The sequence below is a fragment of the Perissodus microlepis genome, chromosome 19 (genome assembly GCF_051167445.1).
Source record: "Perissodus microlepis isolate ML-2025 ecotype Zambia chromosome 19, ASM5116744v1, whole genome shotgun sequence".
Taxonomy (NCBI): domain Eukaryota; kingdom Metazoa; phylum Chordata; class Actinopteri; order Cichliformes; family Cichlidae; genus Perissodus; species Perissodus microlepis.
The window spans coordinates 27,017,412-27,036,643 of record NC_140479.1 but is presented as its reverse complement, the minus strand read 5'-3'; the positions used below and the strand labels follow the sequence as shown (position 1 = coordinate 27,036,643).

Below are 19,232 nucleotides of genomic sequence, written 5' to 3'. Positions count from 1 at the left end.
AACCTTCCAATAACAAGACAAACCTCCAACTCTTGAGCCACGATCGCCCCATTTAAAATAAAATCAAATTGCCCGAGCACATGGTAATAAAACTTCATATTTCGAAAGACAATTGGTGATGCAAAATGCAAAATAAAACACGTAGAATATTTTTCAAAAATATGGTAATCTGAGTTTCCAGATTGCACTCTAATTATAAACAGGAACATAATATGTGTACATTTTTTGTTTTCAATACTATTCTACCTATTTTGAGATTTACTGCCTTTTAGGAGTCTGATAACTCAGGTAAAAAGATATTAAGAGGCACTGAAAACTCAGCAATTACTGACATAAAATTTTTGTTAAGAGTAATGAAAATGTGATCATTTCACAGTAGTCTGATACAAGATGCTGACCTTAAACCCATAATCCTAACACCTAGACCAGGGGTGTCAAACTCAAATACACAGTGGGCCAAAATTCAAAATTGAAACAAAGTCGCGGGCTAACGTTAATATTTATTGAAGTATATTTATTCCTCCAGATATAAGAATGAATCTTTTCTAATGGACTCAAACACGTTTTGCTGAAAAACTGAATATGGAACAAGCAAAGCTTAATACTAAACAATATATATATTAGCTGTATAATACCAGTAGGCCAGCTCTAATAGTAATTTGGTATGGCTTCGCGGGCCAAATGTAATTAGTCTGCGGGCCAAATTTGGCCCACGGGCCAGAGTTTGACACCTATGACCTAGACCAACCCTAACCCCAATGCCAAAAGTACTGGAGGCTGCAGTGATCATGCACTCAGTAAGCTGACTGTGTGAAGGAATCCTGCAAGAATTGTAATATTCCATCATTGATGGTCTTCAGCTGCTCAGTGCTCGCCTTTCATTGTTCATGGTTTTTGTTCACATGCTCACCTTCCTGCCCTCCTCTTCAGCTTCAATCACATCACATCTGTGTGTTTACAATGTTAAATATTTAATACCAAACTAAACTAATCAAAAATCACCACATTACCATGTTTCCATGACTAGGATCAAACCAAAATTATAGAGTATTTTCAAACCTGTAAAATGTTGTTGCTCAGTGTTCATTTTCTTGGTGATCACACATTGTGAAATTCTGCAAAAAAAGGGAAACTGAACTTGTTTTTTGTCACATGGACTGTCAGAGACGGAGTTAATCCCAAGAACTCCAACGGCTACCATCAGAATGGCAGTCAGCAAATAAATGGAAAGTGTTGAGGCGCACTTTTTAAACAAAAAACACTGTAATATTTCATCACAAGTAACACTATGGTTTATAAAACACGATTTTATAAGCTTGAAATATATTACAGTTGTTTGATAAGGCTGGAACTGATTCTTATATAGCACATTTCTACTCGTGCGCAGCACTCAAAGTGCTTTATATACACACCGCATTCACACAGGTACTTTCTTCTATGTTTTAAGTGCTTTCTATCGCAAACATTCAAACTCCAGTTGATGCATCGCAGAGCAATTCGGGGGTTAGTATGTTGCCCAAGGATATTTGGCATGCAGACTGGGGCAGTTAGGGATCAAACCACCAACCTTCTGATCAATAGATGACTTGCGGTACCTCCAGAGCTACAGCCACTCCAGCAGACTTGATTGTGTGGGTTGTGCCCAATAAAAACACCCGATTTGTCAATGCCAAACAACGTATTTTGCTATTGACCCTTGCTTTAAGCTTTTGGTACCCATGTGCTGACAATCAGATGCTTGATTGGTGCCTGATTAGAAGTACCTCTGAGCATAGACCCTACTACTGCAGTCAGTTGGTAACTTATCCTAGTATTACCGGCCTAACTGATCTGGATAGGGCCTGTGACCTATGGCAATTTTAGGTTGGTGTCCCACAAAACCAAGTTGTAGTATTATTTGGTGTGACCCCTGTGCCATCTCCAAATTAAACGCCGAGTTCCCTATAACAAGGCATGTGACAGACAGCTTGTGAAGTTTCTGTCCACATATTAGTTTTTCACAGCCTAACAAACGTTAACATTAATCCTCTATCCTGTGACCCATTTTTCAGCCGTCACCATATTCAGGCTTTTTTTTTTTTATCTTAACAAAGGCGACATCATAAATGCCACAAAAGTGCACCTCAAAGTCCAAAGAGCAGAATTTCACAATGTTTTGTGGACATTATTTGATTAAAAATCCAAATTGGGGCTTGTGGGTGTGTTCTAGTCAATATCACCATTCATTTACAATTTAACGTCTCACGACGTCTTGTGCTGAACTGGTCATGGACCTACCTAGAGATGGAAAGCTTAGCTTCTTAACTACAAAGAATATTCAAATGAGCCACTACTGGTGCTGAAAATTTGGCAAAAAAGCATCCCTGTAATGAGAGTTAATGATTGAAATGGAGACTTCATTCAAGCAAATGAAGTTTTGAACTTTCAAAGATTCACATATATTTTAGTGACAAAAGCATTTCATACATTAGTTCATGCTTTCAAAATATTTTCTACAGCTAGAAATACTCACTGAAGTATAATCAGTGACTTTGCATCTGTATTTATCATCTTTTCCTTTGTACACAGGCTGCTAACAGAAACATGATATTAAAGCTGTAGATTTAATTGTTACCAGCTGTAAGTGTTTATTAACGTGTTCATCAACAGACAATATGGTATAACATTGTGTTAATAATGTAAAACACTGTAAGTCTGTGTATAATATAAATGAACATTTTAGTGTAGCAGTGCTGTAGATAAATACAGTGTACTCACAAGGAAAAAACAGCGGTTTACTTTCTATAAATGTGTTGGATAATCCTTTTTCATCTTAGCTGTAAGATTTGCTACGTTGCTAAAAAACGTTTATTAAATGCTTACAGAGATTTGTGTGATAGCAACATGTGCTTATGTAGGACTGTAATGCATTATTTCATTAATTTTTGCTCAGTGATTTTGGTGCTTTTTCACAAATCCTTTTTATTTTGGTCTCACATGGAAGATCATTCCAGCTCTTGTAGAGGTTTGCTTTGGGATACAACGCTGCACAGTCCTCATTGTTTTCATCATTTGGTTCTCCATCGTTCCAGTACCTGAAGCAAACGACAAGTTACACTGCATTTCCTTTCACTCAGTCATTGTCGTCATTATTCACCTTTTATTTTTTTTTCATGTAATTTATCCTTCAGGAGTAATGGTTCTCTTAAAATAAACTTAACAGAACTTAACAGAACTTTTGTACAGTGCTTTGTTGCTTTTATGTCTTTGAAAAGAACTATATATGTTTGTATGTGTGCATTTACATTACACACTACACTAAATATTGTTATTTAGTGTAGTGTTCAAAGTATCGCAGTGTTCAAAGAGAGAGAAGAAGTTTTTGTATGTCGAGTATAGACTAAGCGTGGGATTAAAACAATGTGAAAACATAAAAAAACTTAAAATACAAATGTATCAATCCAATATATTCTTTCTGTTGAAAGATTTTGAGTTTTGTGTTATGTTTATTTGTAGCTTCATTTAAAGGAAGAAGAGCTTGTGAATTGGACAATTGCAGGAAAAGGGAGTGAGACATTGTGTGCAGAAAAATGTGCTGTGTCAGCCAAAAAGCTACCTCCTGTTTCAACAGATAAGCTCCTGTTTCAACAGATAAGTTAACGGTCTCTCCTTTTAAGGAGATGTTATTGAGTTCTGTACATGCCACACCTATTGCTGTGAAAGCTTGTTTGGGTATAAATAAAGAATGTACTGGGAGCCCCGGCGCGATTCCCTCTGTGACGGGGCATCGTCCATGTACATGTAAAATCTCTGAGTCTGTGTTTCTTGCCTCATAAGACTTTTCTCCTCACATTTTCTTGGTCCTCCGAGCCGGAGAAGGATACAACAACTGTATTGTTGTGACTCCAAACAGAGATCTACACTGTATCCTGCCGTCGTGGAGAGCCCGCACCGAAGTCTGTCGACAGCCTCCTCTAGGAAGGAGTGAAAGTCCGGGGACGTTAATTCGGGTCCCGGCCGGTGTTCTTATCAAGTGGTCCACGACGCTGGGATCCAGTGGCTGACCTCCAACATAGCCAGAGAATCTTGGGGAGGTAAAGAAACCACTCACTTACACTCGCGTAAAACGAACTTAATTCTCACCCGCCGAAAGGGTTTAATTAGTCTGATCCACTGCACGGATCTGTAAAATAGGACTAATCCACCGAAAGGATTTCAAATTAGGAGTTTTTAGGACTGATCCACCAAAAGGATCCACGTGTAAAATAGGACTAATCCGCCGAAAGGATTTCAAATTAGAGGTTTTTAGGACTGATCCGCCGAAAGGATCTACGTGTAAAATAGGAGTAATCCGCCGAAAGGATTTCAAATTAGGGCTCACCCACCGCACGGGTCTTTTAGGACTGATCCGCCGAAAGGATCTGTGTGATTGTGTAATAAATGTTTGTGTTTTCTGTGTGTTGAGAGTGAATTGATTTAAACAGCACAATACGCTGCTGAATCACTCTCACTGTTATTGTTATTTTATTTCCTGTCAGTAGCCAAAGTACTGGTGACAAAGGAGAACGGTTGGGTTCCGTCTCATAAAACTGACACCGCTCCACGAATAGCGTGGAGTTGAAGGGCGTGTTAGTAACCACTCCTATTAGTCTCATACCAGAGAAGGCTCTGCAGTTTCTGTCCTAATGGGTAATCAGCCCACCAAGTTTACTGCTGACGAGCAGTGGTTAGAAAATAAAAAAAAATTTAAAAAAAAGTCCAGGCGCCGGACAAATTAGTGTGCAAAGATGGAGAAATCCTAAAAAGACCAAATGTCCCATTTGGGAAGGAAAATGCAGCCCCTGAGCATTAACACAAGTGAAGGAAGCTCTTTTAAAACAAATAGGATAAACAAAAAAATTTAAAAAGAAAGGAAAATGTACGCAAGAATTACAATATTTCCAGGCCCGGAGAGAAGAAGCAGTTAGGCGAGATGAAAATAATAAAAAAAAAAAAAACCACCACCCGTTCCTGCAGCCGCATCTGCAGCACCACCCGTTATATACTCACATGGATTTTATTGAATTGAATGAATGTCAAGGATTAAAATATGCCTTAGTGATCATAGATGTGTTTTCAAACTGGCCAGAGATATATCCAGTGAAAAAAGCAGATGCAATCTCAGTTGCAAAATGTCTATGTAATTATTTTATTCCAACATATGATATCCCTTCTCTGATGAGATCAGACAATGGGACACATTTTGTCAATGATGTGATCAGTAAGGTCTCTGAAGCACTAGGATTCAGCATAAGAAATCATTGTGCTTATCATCTATGGAGTGCAGGGTTAGTAGAGAGAACTAACGGCACCATAAAACAGAGACTCAGAAAATGCCTGAAATAGATAAAAAAGCAAAGAGTTTAGTTTATTTAAAAGGCAGTGTGTGTGAGAGGATTATGAAATTATTGTGTGAATGATGCTACATTTTAGATTAAAAGTTAGTAGAATTACAGAGGGTTTGTAGATTGTAAATACAAAATGAGTTTGATTAGCCTGTAGAAACACAAAAGAGAGTAACAGGAAGTGTGTGTGTGACAGGAACTTTGCATGCCCATAAAAGGAGACTCACTGTGACAAGTGAGCACCCAGAGAGAAAAACAGAAGAGACAGACTCTAGCCAGATGAAGCAAATGGAGGTTTTAAGAAAAGAAATGAAAATGATATTAATGGTATGGTTTAGTGAGTCAATACAGGTCACAAATAAATAAAGGTGGACTTTTCTCAACCTAGAATTTTGAGTACAGCAGCAAAACCATAGATTAACATAATTGGGAGAAAATAGGCCAGAGTTTGGCTTAAAATTTTACAGCTTGACCTCCCACTTGTCCCGATCCTGAGAAGAAGCTCAAAGGACAGTCAATCTCCTGATGAAGACCAACAGAATATCGTGGAGTTGAAGAATTAACAGCAGGCTGGTAAGAACAGTGTGACATAACTGTTTAAAGGCACTGAATGTGATATTTTGCCTGGCTGGGACTTAATCTAAAAGGAAAATACTGAAAAGAAACAGAGAAGAAACAGATTGTGCTTGTTGGAGATTCAAGACAACAAAGGACACTTTGAGAAGGGTACAGGGGCCAGTGGGAAGGTGAAGCCCAGAGGAGTATAATTGGGTTGAAATTGAAACCTGAACTCATGATGGTGTTTAGAGATGTCCACCAGATCACAACAAAGAGGTAAACAAAAATAGAAAACACACATATACAAATTGTTACATGTGAAATTATTTTTGGAAAGAATCAGAAGTAAGATAGTTTGAATCAGACCTCAGTGAAAAGATGCATGAATTGATGAAAGTGAACCAATAGATAAATCTGTTAGAGAGACAACTTTAGTAGAATGGATGGCAAAACTAGTAGAAAATAGGGATATTGTTTTGAACTGCCGTGCGACTCTTCTCCAGTCTTTTGCAGATTACAACCAGGCGATCAGGTCCATACCAAGTACTCCTAACGACATCAACAGCTTGCAAAATCGCTGAGAGGCCCTCTTGGATCCACCAGAGCCATTGCAAAAAAGTGGAAGTGAGTGACAGCACAACCTAAAGATACCACCACCCCGACTCTTTGGTGATCTACAAGGTGAAGAGAGGGCTGATTGGGTATATCCCGCCTTCTACTTCTTGCCTGTAGTCTACTCACCAGAGTAAATCGGTGTGTCTGGTCATCATGAAGATTATTCTGTTTACCACCTTGGCCCTGCTGCTTACAGCATGGACCCTGATGCACTTAAAGGATCAAGAAGCCAACTTGCATAGAAGAGCATGGACATATGACAACTCACACCTGGCTGAAGTAACACAGGACCACATCCATCCCTGGATGAACAACGCCTGGTATAGATACATATATAATCGCACAGAAGGCAAAGATTGTTATATATGCTCACACATGCCTGCTACAACACAGCATGCTACATTATATGGCAGACCTATGAACATGACCCAAGTGACATGCGCAGCAAGCTTTGCCAGTCTAGGTTATCAATATTCAGGAATTGTCCTAAACCACAGCGACCCCCTGACTATTGGACTATCGTTTTGGGCTGTTTATAAATGCATCGACCAGCATCAACAAAGAGCAAAATCAGGAAATTGATGCCATAAGAATAACTGTTATGCAACACCGAGTTGCCCTGGACATGATCTTGGCAGAAAAGGGCGGACTGTGTGTTTTGTTTAATACAACTTGTTGTACTTATATTCCAGACAATGTGCATTCTGACAATATGACAAATGCTCTACAATTACTTAGAAACTAATGTGATGAATGATTATGTTTGAATGATACACATTTTATGACGACTAGACCGAAAGCACTCACAATGTAGGGTCTGTGTCTGAAACACATTGATGTATCTGTTGTATATTTAAATGCAGCTACAACAGGAGGGAATGTTGAAAGATTTTGAGTTTTGTGTTATGTTTATTTGTAGCTTCATTTAAAGGAAGAAGAGCTTGTGAATTGGACAATTGCAGGAAAAGGGAGTGAGACATTGTGTGCAGAAAAATGTGCTGTGTCAGCCAAAAAGCTACCTCCTGTTTCAACAGATAAGTTAACGGTCTCTCCTTTTAAGGAGATGTTATTGAGTTCTGTACATGCCACACCTATTGCCGTGAAAGCTTGTTTGAGTATAAATAAAGAATGTACTGGGAGCCCCGGCGCGATTCCCTCTGTGACGGGGCATCGTCCATGTACATGTAAAATCTCTGAGTCTGTGTTTCTTGCCTCCTAAGACTTTTCTCCTCACACTTTCTAACCAATTCAGGGTTGCAGGGAGGATTAGAGCCTATCTCAGCCACCGTAGAGGTTACACCCTGTTAGCTGTAGTAATGTAGATTGTTGTTGTGCTTTGTGCATTGCATATTACATTACATTTGTATGTGTATGTATGCATGTATGTATGCATGTATGTGCATGTATGTGTATGCTGTACATATAAATGATACTTAGTTGATAATTATTTAATCCACCCCTTTTAATGCAATTTGATAAGTATATAACTCATCCTACTGCTTTCTAGCACGTAAATTAAGCAGATTATTGTTGTTGGAGACAACAGTTGCTTATGTTTATATTTCTTCATGTTTGAAATGAAAGCAGTCATTTTAAATGACACTAAACTCTTACCCTTCAGCAAGTAATGTTCCATCCCACCATTTCCAAGTCCCTTCCTAATGGACGTCTCTCAGTCCGATCCAGAACGGCGGAGTATGAGACGTATCTTGATAATCGTTTCTTCTTCTTATCCAATCCAAAAACTCAGGGTCTCTGTGAGCCATCCAAGGTCCATGAGGAAAGGGAGGCTCCCAGACCAGGTCATGAGTTTGTCTCGGGGCAGCTTGATGATTTATCAAGTAACTGACTGTTGAGTTCTAACAAAAAAAAAAAAACATAACCAAAAATTATTTTTTAGAAATCTGCATGAACACCGCTGAACAGAAATATTAACAAACCTCTTTGTCTTGGCTGTCTATGATTATAAGATCTCCTCCCTGCAGCAGACAGAAGTCTCTGGATTCCTTCCATGTTTTGATTTCATTTGATTTCAAGGGGAAGTAGTAACATACAGAGTTCATTAAAATCCATCCTGCAGGACAGTGTTTGCAGCCATCGCCTGTTTCCAAAAGATAATGCCACTATTATAGAAAATTATGAAACAAATCATTGTGCTTTCCATTATATACAAAAATAATAAAACAGGCCTTACTAAGCATTGGTAAATATGATCTCATGGTTTCAATTTCCTTTGTGATTTTTTCCATCTGACTTTTATAGTCATTGCTTCGTTTTGTCTGGTGTTCAAGCTCCCAGTTGGTTTGTGTCTGACGGCTCATCTCGCTGTCCAGCTGCTTGCTGGCATCCTTCATGGTTTCCACTGCAGTCTTGTAAGTGTCCTGGAGGTTGATGAGCTCTTTTCTGATGCGTTCGGTATCATCGAGGGTGAGGTGAGTGTCTGTGAGTTTGTTGTCTGCAAGTGTTGAAGACTGTTACTTTTCTTATTCTTTAGTAATAATATTAAAAATCAGTTGGTTTGACAACATTGTACATCATCAGTTTTATTTAGAAATGTTAATCATTATGTGAATCAGTAAGAGGCTGACAGCAAATTACTCAGAAACCATTTTGATAGTGAGTTGTTTTTAAGTCCTTTAGAACAAAGTGGCTACCCTTATCACGAGGGAGCTCCTCATGTTTGATTTGGCAGCAGTCCTACATTATGTTGTTATTCTTCGTGGATCATCCCACTTCCCCATAGGGAAAGCATCTCTCTGGCTGGTACTGATCCAGGAAATGTCTGCGTGCTAGCCAATTGTATTACAACCACTGCACCAAGGAGCCACTCTGACAAGTTAAACTTAAAATTTATTGCTTTCTTTACAGTTTAATATTTTTTCGTTTTGGGCCTATTGGCAAGCGTTGATAACCATTTGCTAAATTGCAAAAGAAAAATGCAAGAAATGATTTGATAATCAAAACATTTCTGTGCACTATAACTCATAATAACGTACTACGGAGCCCCGGAGGGGACATAGGAGAAAAAAAAATTAAGACGGACTTTTGCGAGATCTCGCAAAACTAACTCGGGATCTTGCAAAACAAACTCGGGATCTCGCAAAACTTTTGCGAGATCTCGCAAAAGTTTTAGCCGCATTCTTCCCGTTAGCTCGAGACCTACGACAGCCGGGAGGAACATCGCTTTCCCGGCACATCGTGCCTCGACCTCCCGGTCGGCTTCGAGCCGGCATCCGAAGAATGCGGCTAAAACTTTTGCGAGATCCCGAGTTTGTTTTGCGAGAGCTCGCAAAAGTTTTGCGAGATCCCGAGTTAGTTTTGCGAGATCTCGCAAAAGTCCGTCTTAATTTTTTTTTCTCCCATGTCCCCTGCGGGGCTCCGTAACTTACAGTGGATCCCCAGGCCAACATCCAGTATCAGAAGAACAGCAGCAAGAAGCGCCAGGCTCACTGCAGCCAGTCTGTGGCGTCTCCCAGGACTCATAGTGAACATAGACACTAAACAGGCAGAACATTATCAATTTTCAGCTTAAAGGCAGGTAACACACTTAACTTGGATGAAGCTTTAAAAGAGTAAAATGTGGCCCATTTTAGAACTTATATTAAAATTACTGATATTACTTATAATATTACTGTTCACTGGTAGTTCAATTTAACAATGAGAAACATCCTGTTAGAGCATGTAAACCTTACACATAGTTGTCTCAGATCATCAGGTCCTGTCATTATATCTTAACTCTGTAAAAACTTACTTCAGCCAAAATAATCAGAAACCTGATTATGGGAGTGCAATGAATAAAAATAAAAATTATTATACCTTGTATCCTGTTAGACTGATGGGAAGGAGGATACTCTTCCTCGTGCAAATCGTCTTCACAGACAAGTATCTGAAAACCACCATTTCTCTCCTCCATTCTCACTGTTCAGACTAAATCAGTTAAATGTCAGTGCATTTAAGCAACAATCTGTCACAGATTGCAACGAATACTGCTGAGGTCATCAACAATCAGTTCCAGTGAAATCTGCTGTCTGTAAAAACAAAGAGGGAAGTGATAGATGTTATTAATGTGTGGGTGCCACAATTACTTTCCAGATACACGGGATGTGCATCTGCTGATCTCTCTGAGAGAATTCAAAGAATTTGTCCAAATCACAGCTGAAGAAACCCTCATCAGTGTTCAGTTGAATTTTATTTATATAATCAAATGTCACAAGAACAGTAGCTTCAAGGCACTTTATATTGTAAGGTATAGACTGTTACGGCCCTGGGCCTTGAAGGGAGTGAGACTGTCTTTTTGTGTTCATGCAAATCCACGTGTGCCATGACTTGTGTGTGATTGGTTACTGGGAGACCCATGCCAACCCTCTCTTATGCAGAATGAAGTGTGCCAGACCACACGGACGATTGGCTGCCCGGGGATCCCGTGATGCTCCAAGAGGCAATCAGTGGCTGATCGTGCCCACCTGTGGCTACAAAAGGCTGGAGGTCCTTCACTCAGCGGCTGCTGCTTAGGCCTGAACATGCAGTTTGCCCTTCGTGCCTCCCTCTTCGATCTTTGTTGAACTTGTTCATATTGCTGAACTTTGTCAAACCTTGGTGCGTGCTTTGAACTTAGCCTGATTAGAGTTTTGAGCTGCTAGCTGGCTGTGAGTAGAATTTTGTGATGCTGGCTTGCCTTAGTTAACCCTTAGCTTTTGTTTTGTGTGTGGCCAGCTTGCCTTAGTTAACCTTTAGCTTTTACTCTTGACTGTTTTTTTTTCTTTATGTAATAATTGTTTGCCCAGTGGTCTGTTGAACAGCCCTGTCAGTTTTCTGTTCAAAGTTTGAGATTAAAACCTTTTTCTTTACTCAGTTTTGTGTTGGGGGCTTGTGTATGTTACTCCTTCCCTGACGCCTAGCAGAGGGGGTCGTAACATAGACCGCACAATAATAAGAGAAACTCCTACTATCATACAAGCCCCTGTGAGCAAGGGCTTTGGCGAAAGTGGGAAGGGAAAACTCCCTTTTAACAGGAATATACTTCCATCAGAACCAGGCTCAAGAGGGGCAGGCATCTGCTGGTGAGGAGAGGGAGACAGGACTGTGGAGCGAGTTGTTAATAATAAATCATTATTATATGCAGAGTGGTGTATAAATACATGCTGAAGGAAAGGGGGTGAGAACTCAGTGCATCATGGGAAGCTCCCAGCAGCCTGTTTCTACAGCAGCATAACTAAGGGAGGATTTAGAGTCACCTGATCCAGCCCAAACTATAAGCTTTGTCAAAACAAGTCTTAAGACTAATCTTCAAAGTAGAGAGGGTGTCTGCCTCCTGAATCAAAGCTGGGAGCTGGTTCCACAGAAGAGTGGCCTGAAAGCTGAAGGCTCTGCCTCCCATTCTGCACATTTAAATATCCTAGTAACATGAGAGCGAATTGCTGCAGTGGGGAGATATGGTACTATAAGGTCTTTAAAATCATATAGAGCCTGATTATACATCAATAATAATCAACTTCATTTATTAATGCTAAATCTTAGAAGACCCTAAGCTCACTCTTCAGTTAGCAGCTTTACGTAATCTGTGAAGTGTTACGCCATGAACAAACCAAACAACTAGTGTGGGATAAGCTAACAGCAATTTTATTGATGTCGCAAATTCCCGTTAAAGACTTGTGACACTGACCAATAATTTGCAGCACTGCTTGCTTTTTTTTTTTTCATGATTACTGGTTTCTGATGTGTTAGGTTACAAATTACTTAGGAGCCAATTGAAGCTCAAACTTTTAATTTAAGCTGTCAAGTTAGCTCACTTATAAAAAACAACTTATTTAATATTTTCAGCTGAAAATCTAATGTGAAAGCTGAAAGATTTTTGATATATGAGATGATATGTTTTTGTGAGAAAATATCAGCCAAAATATCAACTATAGTTTTTGGTTAAACTTTTACCGTATATCATGATGTGGGACAGCAAACAAAATACATTAGAGCAAATAGCAGTACCAAACACTGAATATGATACTGATTTTTTTTTTTTAAAGAAAAAGAAAGAAAGCAAAAATTTGAGTTGACAGGCATCAAAATCAAGAAGGTTTTGGTCTCAAATTATGTTGTCAGCACTGAGCTGAATGCATCACTTGAGAAAAAAAAAACAATGATCAAAATCATCTATAGGTAGATTTTTAAGTTTGAAAGTGTTTAAAAGTTATTTTAAAACACACTGCCGTGTTTGAAGCAGATTTAGTCTGGTCCAGATATTTTTGGGGCACACAGATGTATCTAGTAAAATTGCATGTCAGATATGAGAGTGAGGAGAGGGACAGTGTTTTACTCTGATTTTTTTCAGTGTTACATTGAGGTGGTTACTTTTCTTTCTAGTATTTTTGAGCTCTCACAACTTCACAAGTACAGATGTTAGTCACACAGATTTTAAAGCCTTAAAAATACATTTAATCAATTAACAATTTAAAAGTGCAACCAAATCAAATTTTGATCAATTCACATTGTTCCAAATATATTATATTTTCAGTATCAAACCTTCACCAGTTTTAAGTCTCTGGCATAGATTAAGAGAAACAAGCACCAGTACTGGGTGTCATGTCTGTTTTGCACCAATTAACAGGAGAAAACTTCAATAAGTGCATTTTGGTTAAATTAAAATTCACTAAATAAACGTACAATATTGGTTTTCAGATGATCTGAAACAAGAAGTTTCGTGTTTGAGCATTAAAAAAATATATTGTCTTCTGCGAACAATAAAAACCAGAGCACAAGTGTTAAAATACAGTTAAAAGATACAGGTCAAAATTCATTTTAAAAATCCAAACACAAGTCTTCAATGTATTTATTAATGTTCAAACCTGCACTGTAATATACTCTGCAAGACTAGAGGACATAGCAACAACTGCTATAGTACAATCAGGATCATCTGAAGTAATTGCTTGAGCAGTAGTTTATCTTAACCTCTTAAGATCTGAACTCTTTCATGGCATGCATTTTTGATTTCCCTTTGCTATTTTGGCTGATTGGGACCTGATGAATGTAAAAACAAAGAATTACGTGATTTTTTTTATTTATTTTTTTCTGAGAAAAATGAGATCCACATATGAGGACATCCGCTTTAAATTTCGATAAAACAGTGGCAGTATAATGTCCTCGTAAGTGAATATCAGGCCCTTGTAGAGCAAAATGTAGTATTTTGGTTTAGACAACCCAAAATGTGATGTCCACATATGTGGACGCCAGGTCCTAGGAGGTTAATGGCGTTTCACATATCCAGTGTAAGTTATGCCAGTTGCATCTTCCATCAAAACGAGTCTTCCAGGGATTAAAGATGGAGGAAACTGCAACCCCGCAATCCTCTCCGTGGGTTCCCTGGTCATTGGGTTCGCCATCCATCCAGTACCTGAGAAAAATTCTAATTCATTTAAAAATATGTTTAATGAATTATCAAACAAGAAAAATATTGTTTCAGATCTCACCGTTGCTCGACCTCTGTGACATTATTAATCCAAACCCATCTGTTCTCAGTCTCTATGTCAGTGATACCGATCCAGAATCCGCTTTGCCACCACTGATCACTGGTTTTCATATTTTGGATGTTGCTACTGATAAATTTCTGTGAAACCAAAAGGAAAAAAAAACAAACAATATATTTGAATATTTATTTAGCTTCAATTTTGTCTAAGCTCAGTCTTTCCTTTTATGATGCTGGATTTTATAAGTAATGAATTATAGTGCATTTGTTGGCACTCTGCCTTCTGTAGAGCAGCAAAACCCATTTTGTTCTACATCTGTGTTCTTCTCCTGATGTATCGTAGGGTGAATCTACCTCAGTTTGTGCCTAAATTTCTAAACCTTCCCAGTCAGCATTACTTTGTGTTCATTGCTAATACAGTACTGCTAACATGATTAGCCTGTTTGATTGCTGTTAGTAACAGAATGAACTATTGGTTTTCCTATCATGCTTGCTGGCTGTTTGTAGTGTGATGATCTTGTAACAACGATGATGCAAATAAATAATAAAAACATCATATACTTAAAATAAGGTGTGAATGTTTGGAATAATAAAGTTCTTAAGTCTTCATTTTAATAAGACATGTTAATGACTTTCTGTCAAGCTGTTAACTTGTGTTGTTTAGTTACTTTTTGTCAATTTTCCTCTCTTGCTTATTTTCAACCCACCTGCTCTTCCTGGTTATCGATCACAACCAGGTCAGAGCCACGACTACCACAGTCCTCTCTGCTCTGATGCCAGTTCTTTTTGACAGTAGAGGACTCGGTGTAGGAGAAGAAATAGCAGGACGAGTTGAAAAGAGCCCAACCACAGGGAGGCATCCGCCACAAGATCCCTCTGAGAGAAACAAAGGATATCTCATCTTCTCAAGTTAACACAGTTCAAGAAAACATAAATAATAATAAAATTTTCTCACCTAAAGCTGATATGTTGGACTTCAGGTTTGCCTTCTCCACTTGCAGTGCTTGCATCTGTTTCTGATAACCATCATTGACGGTCTTCAGCTGCTCAATTTTCACCTTTACTTCTTTGTGGTTGTTGATCGCGCTTTCTAACGCCTTCTTGGCCTCCTCTTCGGCTTCGATCACATCGCTGTGGTTGCCTCGGAGATAGTCGAGCTCATTGAAGAGCTGTGTTACAGCTGGGTTGGAAATGTCCAAGGAGCCCTCTTTGACTTTGGCACCTAAACAGGGAAACATTGCATTTTATATTAGATTAGATTAGATTATGTAAAGCATGTAATGATCAACTAAATGTTGGATATTATAGCAAAACTGTTTAAAAATGATCGTCATGTTGAAATGGATGGGGTCAAATTACATTTCTAAGTATTTTGCAATCAAGAAAAAAAAGGTATCAGTTCTCCTTATGGGATTACTCAGGGTCGACATGCATTGTGAAATTCTACACAATAGAGAAAATAAAATTGTAAGGTCACACAAACTCTAATACTCACAGTTAATCCCAAGAACAACAGCGACTATCAGCAGAACTGCGTTCAAGAGTCCCAGACACAGAATAACCCACTGGTTAAATCCATCTCCACCTATAATACAGGGTCACACATACATTTTAAAAAGACAAAATGTGTCTGAATTCAGACAATATTGCTTTTTGGGAGGAAAGGTTTTAGATAAGTAAAACAATCTGAATTCATTTTTAATCAGGTTGTTGTTGACAGCAGCCGACAGCTCAAGGGTGCAGCAAATAAATGAAAAACCAGAAATTCGGATGACGTAACTCAGAAGGTATTTTAGCTCATTTTGAGTTGCACACTTTTAAATATATAAAATGTCATATTTGATGATCATTATGATGAACCTGAACTACTTTCCTTGTTTCTTATTAGTAAGGATTCTTCAATCATGAAAATCTAAACACTGATAAATTCAACAGAAAGTATAATAGAAGGCAACATATAATTTTAAGACCATACCGTTTCTAAATATTTTATAGTTGTTGAAGGAAACTGATCCTGTCTTCTGCTGTGTCTCCATTGCACTGCTGCAGGTTTTGTGCACTGCTCTGCTTCCTTCTGCCTTAAATACACGTGTGGGCATGTCCCATAGTCTCATTTCCTCGGTGTCCTATGAAGCTTTTATTAGTTTATTTTTTCATAGCCTAGAAAGAAAATCCAAATATGATACAAGATCAACCAAACCAGTTCTGTTGTATTTGTACGATGACATAGTTTGCACTGTAAAAAAAAATTGAAACTCTAACCCTTGAAGCTCAGTTATTTTTTTTATTTTATTTTTTTTGCACAGAGCAACTATTAATAAAAAATTAAATGTGTATGTGTGTGTGATCTATTCATTATTATTTGATGTTTTTAATTAAAAACTGTTGTCAGCTTACCTGGAAACCCTTTAATTAGAAAGAATGTGCAAATACTTACCAGTTGGTCCAATAGTGGTGCTTGCAGATTTGCCATGCTGTCAGATACCGTTTCAATAGCAACCTGTGTTCAAGAAAAAAGGTTTGCTGCTGCAAAAGCACAGAAACCATAGCGGAAGCAGAAAAAAACACTGTAGAAGCTCATGAAAAGCAAGAAAGAAACAACTAATAACATGTAATGTATTATATGACACATTCAGTTAGAACACACATTACCTTGTACCTTTTTTCTCCCTCACAACACGGATGAATCCTCCTCTTCTTTTAAGCATGTCTTAGTGTAATCCTTGGTGTTTCCATTTCTGTCACTTCTGCAGCTCTTTCATAATGTCTCCCAAAATCACTTATGGTGTGGTGTTTAAGTTGCAATGCATTTCACCTCTCAGGCCCGTCATATAAATCATTCTTTTGGCATTTAACAATTACTTAAAGAGGTCATGTTTCACTTGTAAAGTATGGATATGGGTACGTTTGCACATGACGAGTTTATCTCTTACAAGTTGGGAGGAGACTAAAGAAGTCACACAAACTTTTGAGGTGGAGGCACAGCGACCGTTTACAAATAGGATTACAAATGTAAGCAGTGTTTTCTACAGCCTTCATTCTCCAGCTTCGAACTTACCTCGTTTGAGGTGCGTCGTACAAACCCGGTTTTCTGCGCTGTCATCTATCGCCCCCCGAAATACAATAAGAACTTCATAAATGATTTCTGTGATTTTTTTAGCTGGGATTATACCCAACTATGATAGTGTTCTTATTGTTGGAGATTTCAATATACATGTATGTTGTCCTGATAAGCCACTGGTAAAGGACTTTTTAAGCCTTATTGACTCTTTTAGCCTGGTACAGTCCGTACGTGGCCCTACACATGAGCACGGACACACACTGGTCCTTGTTCTGTCATATGGTCTGCCTGTCACTAACTTGGAGATTTGTGACTGTGGACTCTCAGATCATATGCCTGTGTTATTCAATGTTGGTTTTACACATACTGTAGTTAAATCTGGCGCTGCTACTCGGAGCTGTCGGGTTATTAACCCCTCCACTGCCGCGCAGTTTTCTGCTGCTTTTAATCAGCTCAGTGGCCCTTCTGACTTGGTCTCCTCTGACACAGAAGAGCTTAATTCCTGGTTTTATTCTTGCTGTCAAACCGTCTTGGACTCTGTGGCTCCCTTAAAAACCAGGCAGCCCAAGGCTAAACCTGAGCCTTGGTTTAATGAGAGCAGTCGTGCTGTTAAGAGGGAATGTCGTCGAGCAGAACGGAGGTGGAAAAAGGATAAACTGCATGTATCATTTCAAATTCTCAAAGACTGCTGGCATCGCTACCAGAACACTGTTAAAGAGGCAAAAAGGGAATATTTTGCAAATATTATTTCTTCCAACTGTCATAACCCACGTGTGTTGTTTAGGACCATTGACACTGTTCTTAATACTCCATTGAATGTCTGTTTGGAAGTTTCTCCTGAGATTTGCAATAATTTTCTGAACTTTTTTATTTAAGGTCATCACCAGCAGGGCTCTAATCACAGTTCCTGACTCTGACCCCTCTGTCTCTGTCCCTTACGCTGTTGTTTTTACTCAGTTTGAACTTGTGACGCTCTCCACTTTAGAGGATGTGGTTCGCCATATTAAGCCCACAGGTTCCCCACGGGATCCTGTCCCCCCACAATTCTTTAAAGAAATTTTTCCTAGTATAGGACAGTATGTCCTCGACATTATTAACAGCAGTCTGTCTTCTGGTATGGTTCCTGCAAATTTCAAACATGCAGTAGTGCAGCCACTGTTTAAGAAACCTGGCCTTGATCACACAGTTTTAGCAAACTATAGGCCTATTTCCAAGCTGCCTTTACTCTCCAAGGTTTTAGAGAAAATTGTTTTTAGTCAACTGAAAGATTTTCTTGATGATAATGGCATCTTTGAGGTTTTTCAGTCAGGTTTTAATACCCTTCATAGCACAGAATCTGCATTATTAAGGGTTTTTAATGACATCCTTCTGGCATGTGATTCTGGTAACCATGTTGTTCTGGTCTTGCTTGACCTAACTGCTGCCACTGACACAGTAGACCACAATATTTTAATTTCTCGATTAAATGATGTAGTGGGTATTGGTGGCACTGCACTTAATTGGTTTAGGTCTTATTTGTCAGATGGGGCGATTGTGGCTCAAGAGTTGGAAGTTCGTCTTGTAATCAGAAGGTTGCCGGCACTTCACCCGATGCCCACTGGTGGTGGTCAGAGGGCCCGGTGGCGCCAGTGTTCGGCAGCCTCGCCTCTGTCAGTGCGCCACAGGGCGGCTGTGGCTACGATGTAGCTTGCCGTCATCAGTGTGTGAATGGGTGGGTGACTGATTGTGTTCTCAGGGACTAGAAAAGCGCTATACAAATACAGGCGATTGTCAGATAGAACTTTCTCTGTCAGCCTTCTCGGTTCCGAATCATCTTCTGCTCCTCGTCCCACAGGGCTCAATTTTAGGGCCACTGCTCTTTTCACTGTATCTACTGCCTCTGGGTTCCATCCTTAGAAGGCATGGGATCTCATTTCAATGTTATGCCGATGACTGCCAAATTTATTTACCACTGAAGCAAAAGGATGGCATCTCCATAAAACCTCTCTTGACATGTCTAGATGACGTTAAAGCTTGGTTGGCTCTAAACTTTTTAAATTTTAACAAAAAGAAAACAGAAGTGTTGGTGTTTGGATCCAGTGGTCCCCGTGAGTCCTCCTCTGTTGATTTAGGATCCCTGGAAGTCTATTTTAAACCTGTTGTTACCGACCTTGGTTTTAAGTTGGACAGTGATTTTAAA

General features: G+C 39.0%; 2 pseudogenes across 1 annotated transcript; both read right to left on the bottom strand.

The window, feature by feature from the left end:
- Positions 1–2,808: 2,808 nt before the first annotated feature.
- LOC146366202 (uncharacterized) lies at positions 2,809–10,449 on the bottom strand (annotated as a pseudogene).
- Positions 10,450–12,469: 2,020 nt separating this feature from the next.
- On the bottom strand, positions 12,470–16,030 carry LOC146366201 (hepatic lectin-like; annotated as a pseudogene). Its single transcript, XR_014798641.1, has 6 exons — positions 15,968–16,030; positions 15,488–15,577; positions 14,948–15,214; positions 14,700–14,868; positions 13,997–14,133; positions 12,470–13,920 (listed from the first exon to the last, which is right to left on the bottom strand). The product of XR_014798641.1 is annotated as a hepatic lectin-like (transcript).
- Between the last annotated feature and the right edge of the window lie 3,202 nt (positions 16,031–19,232).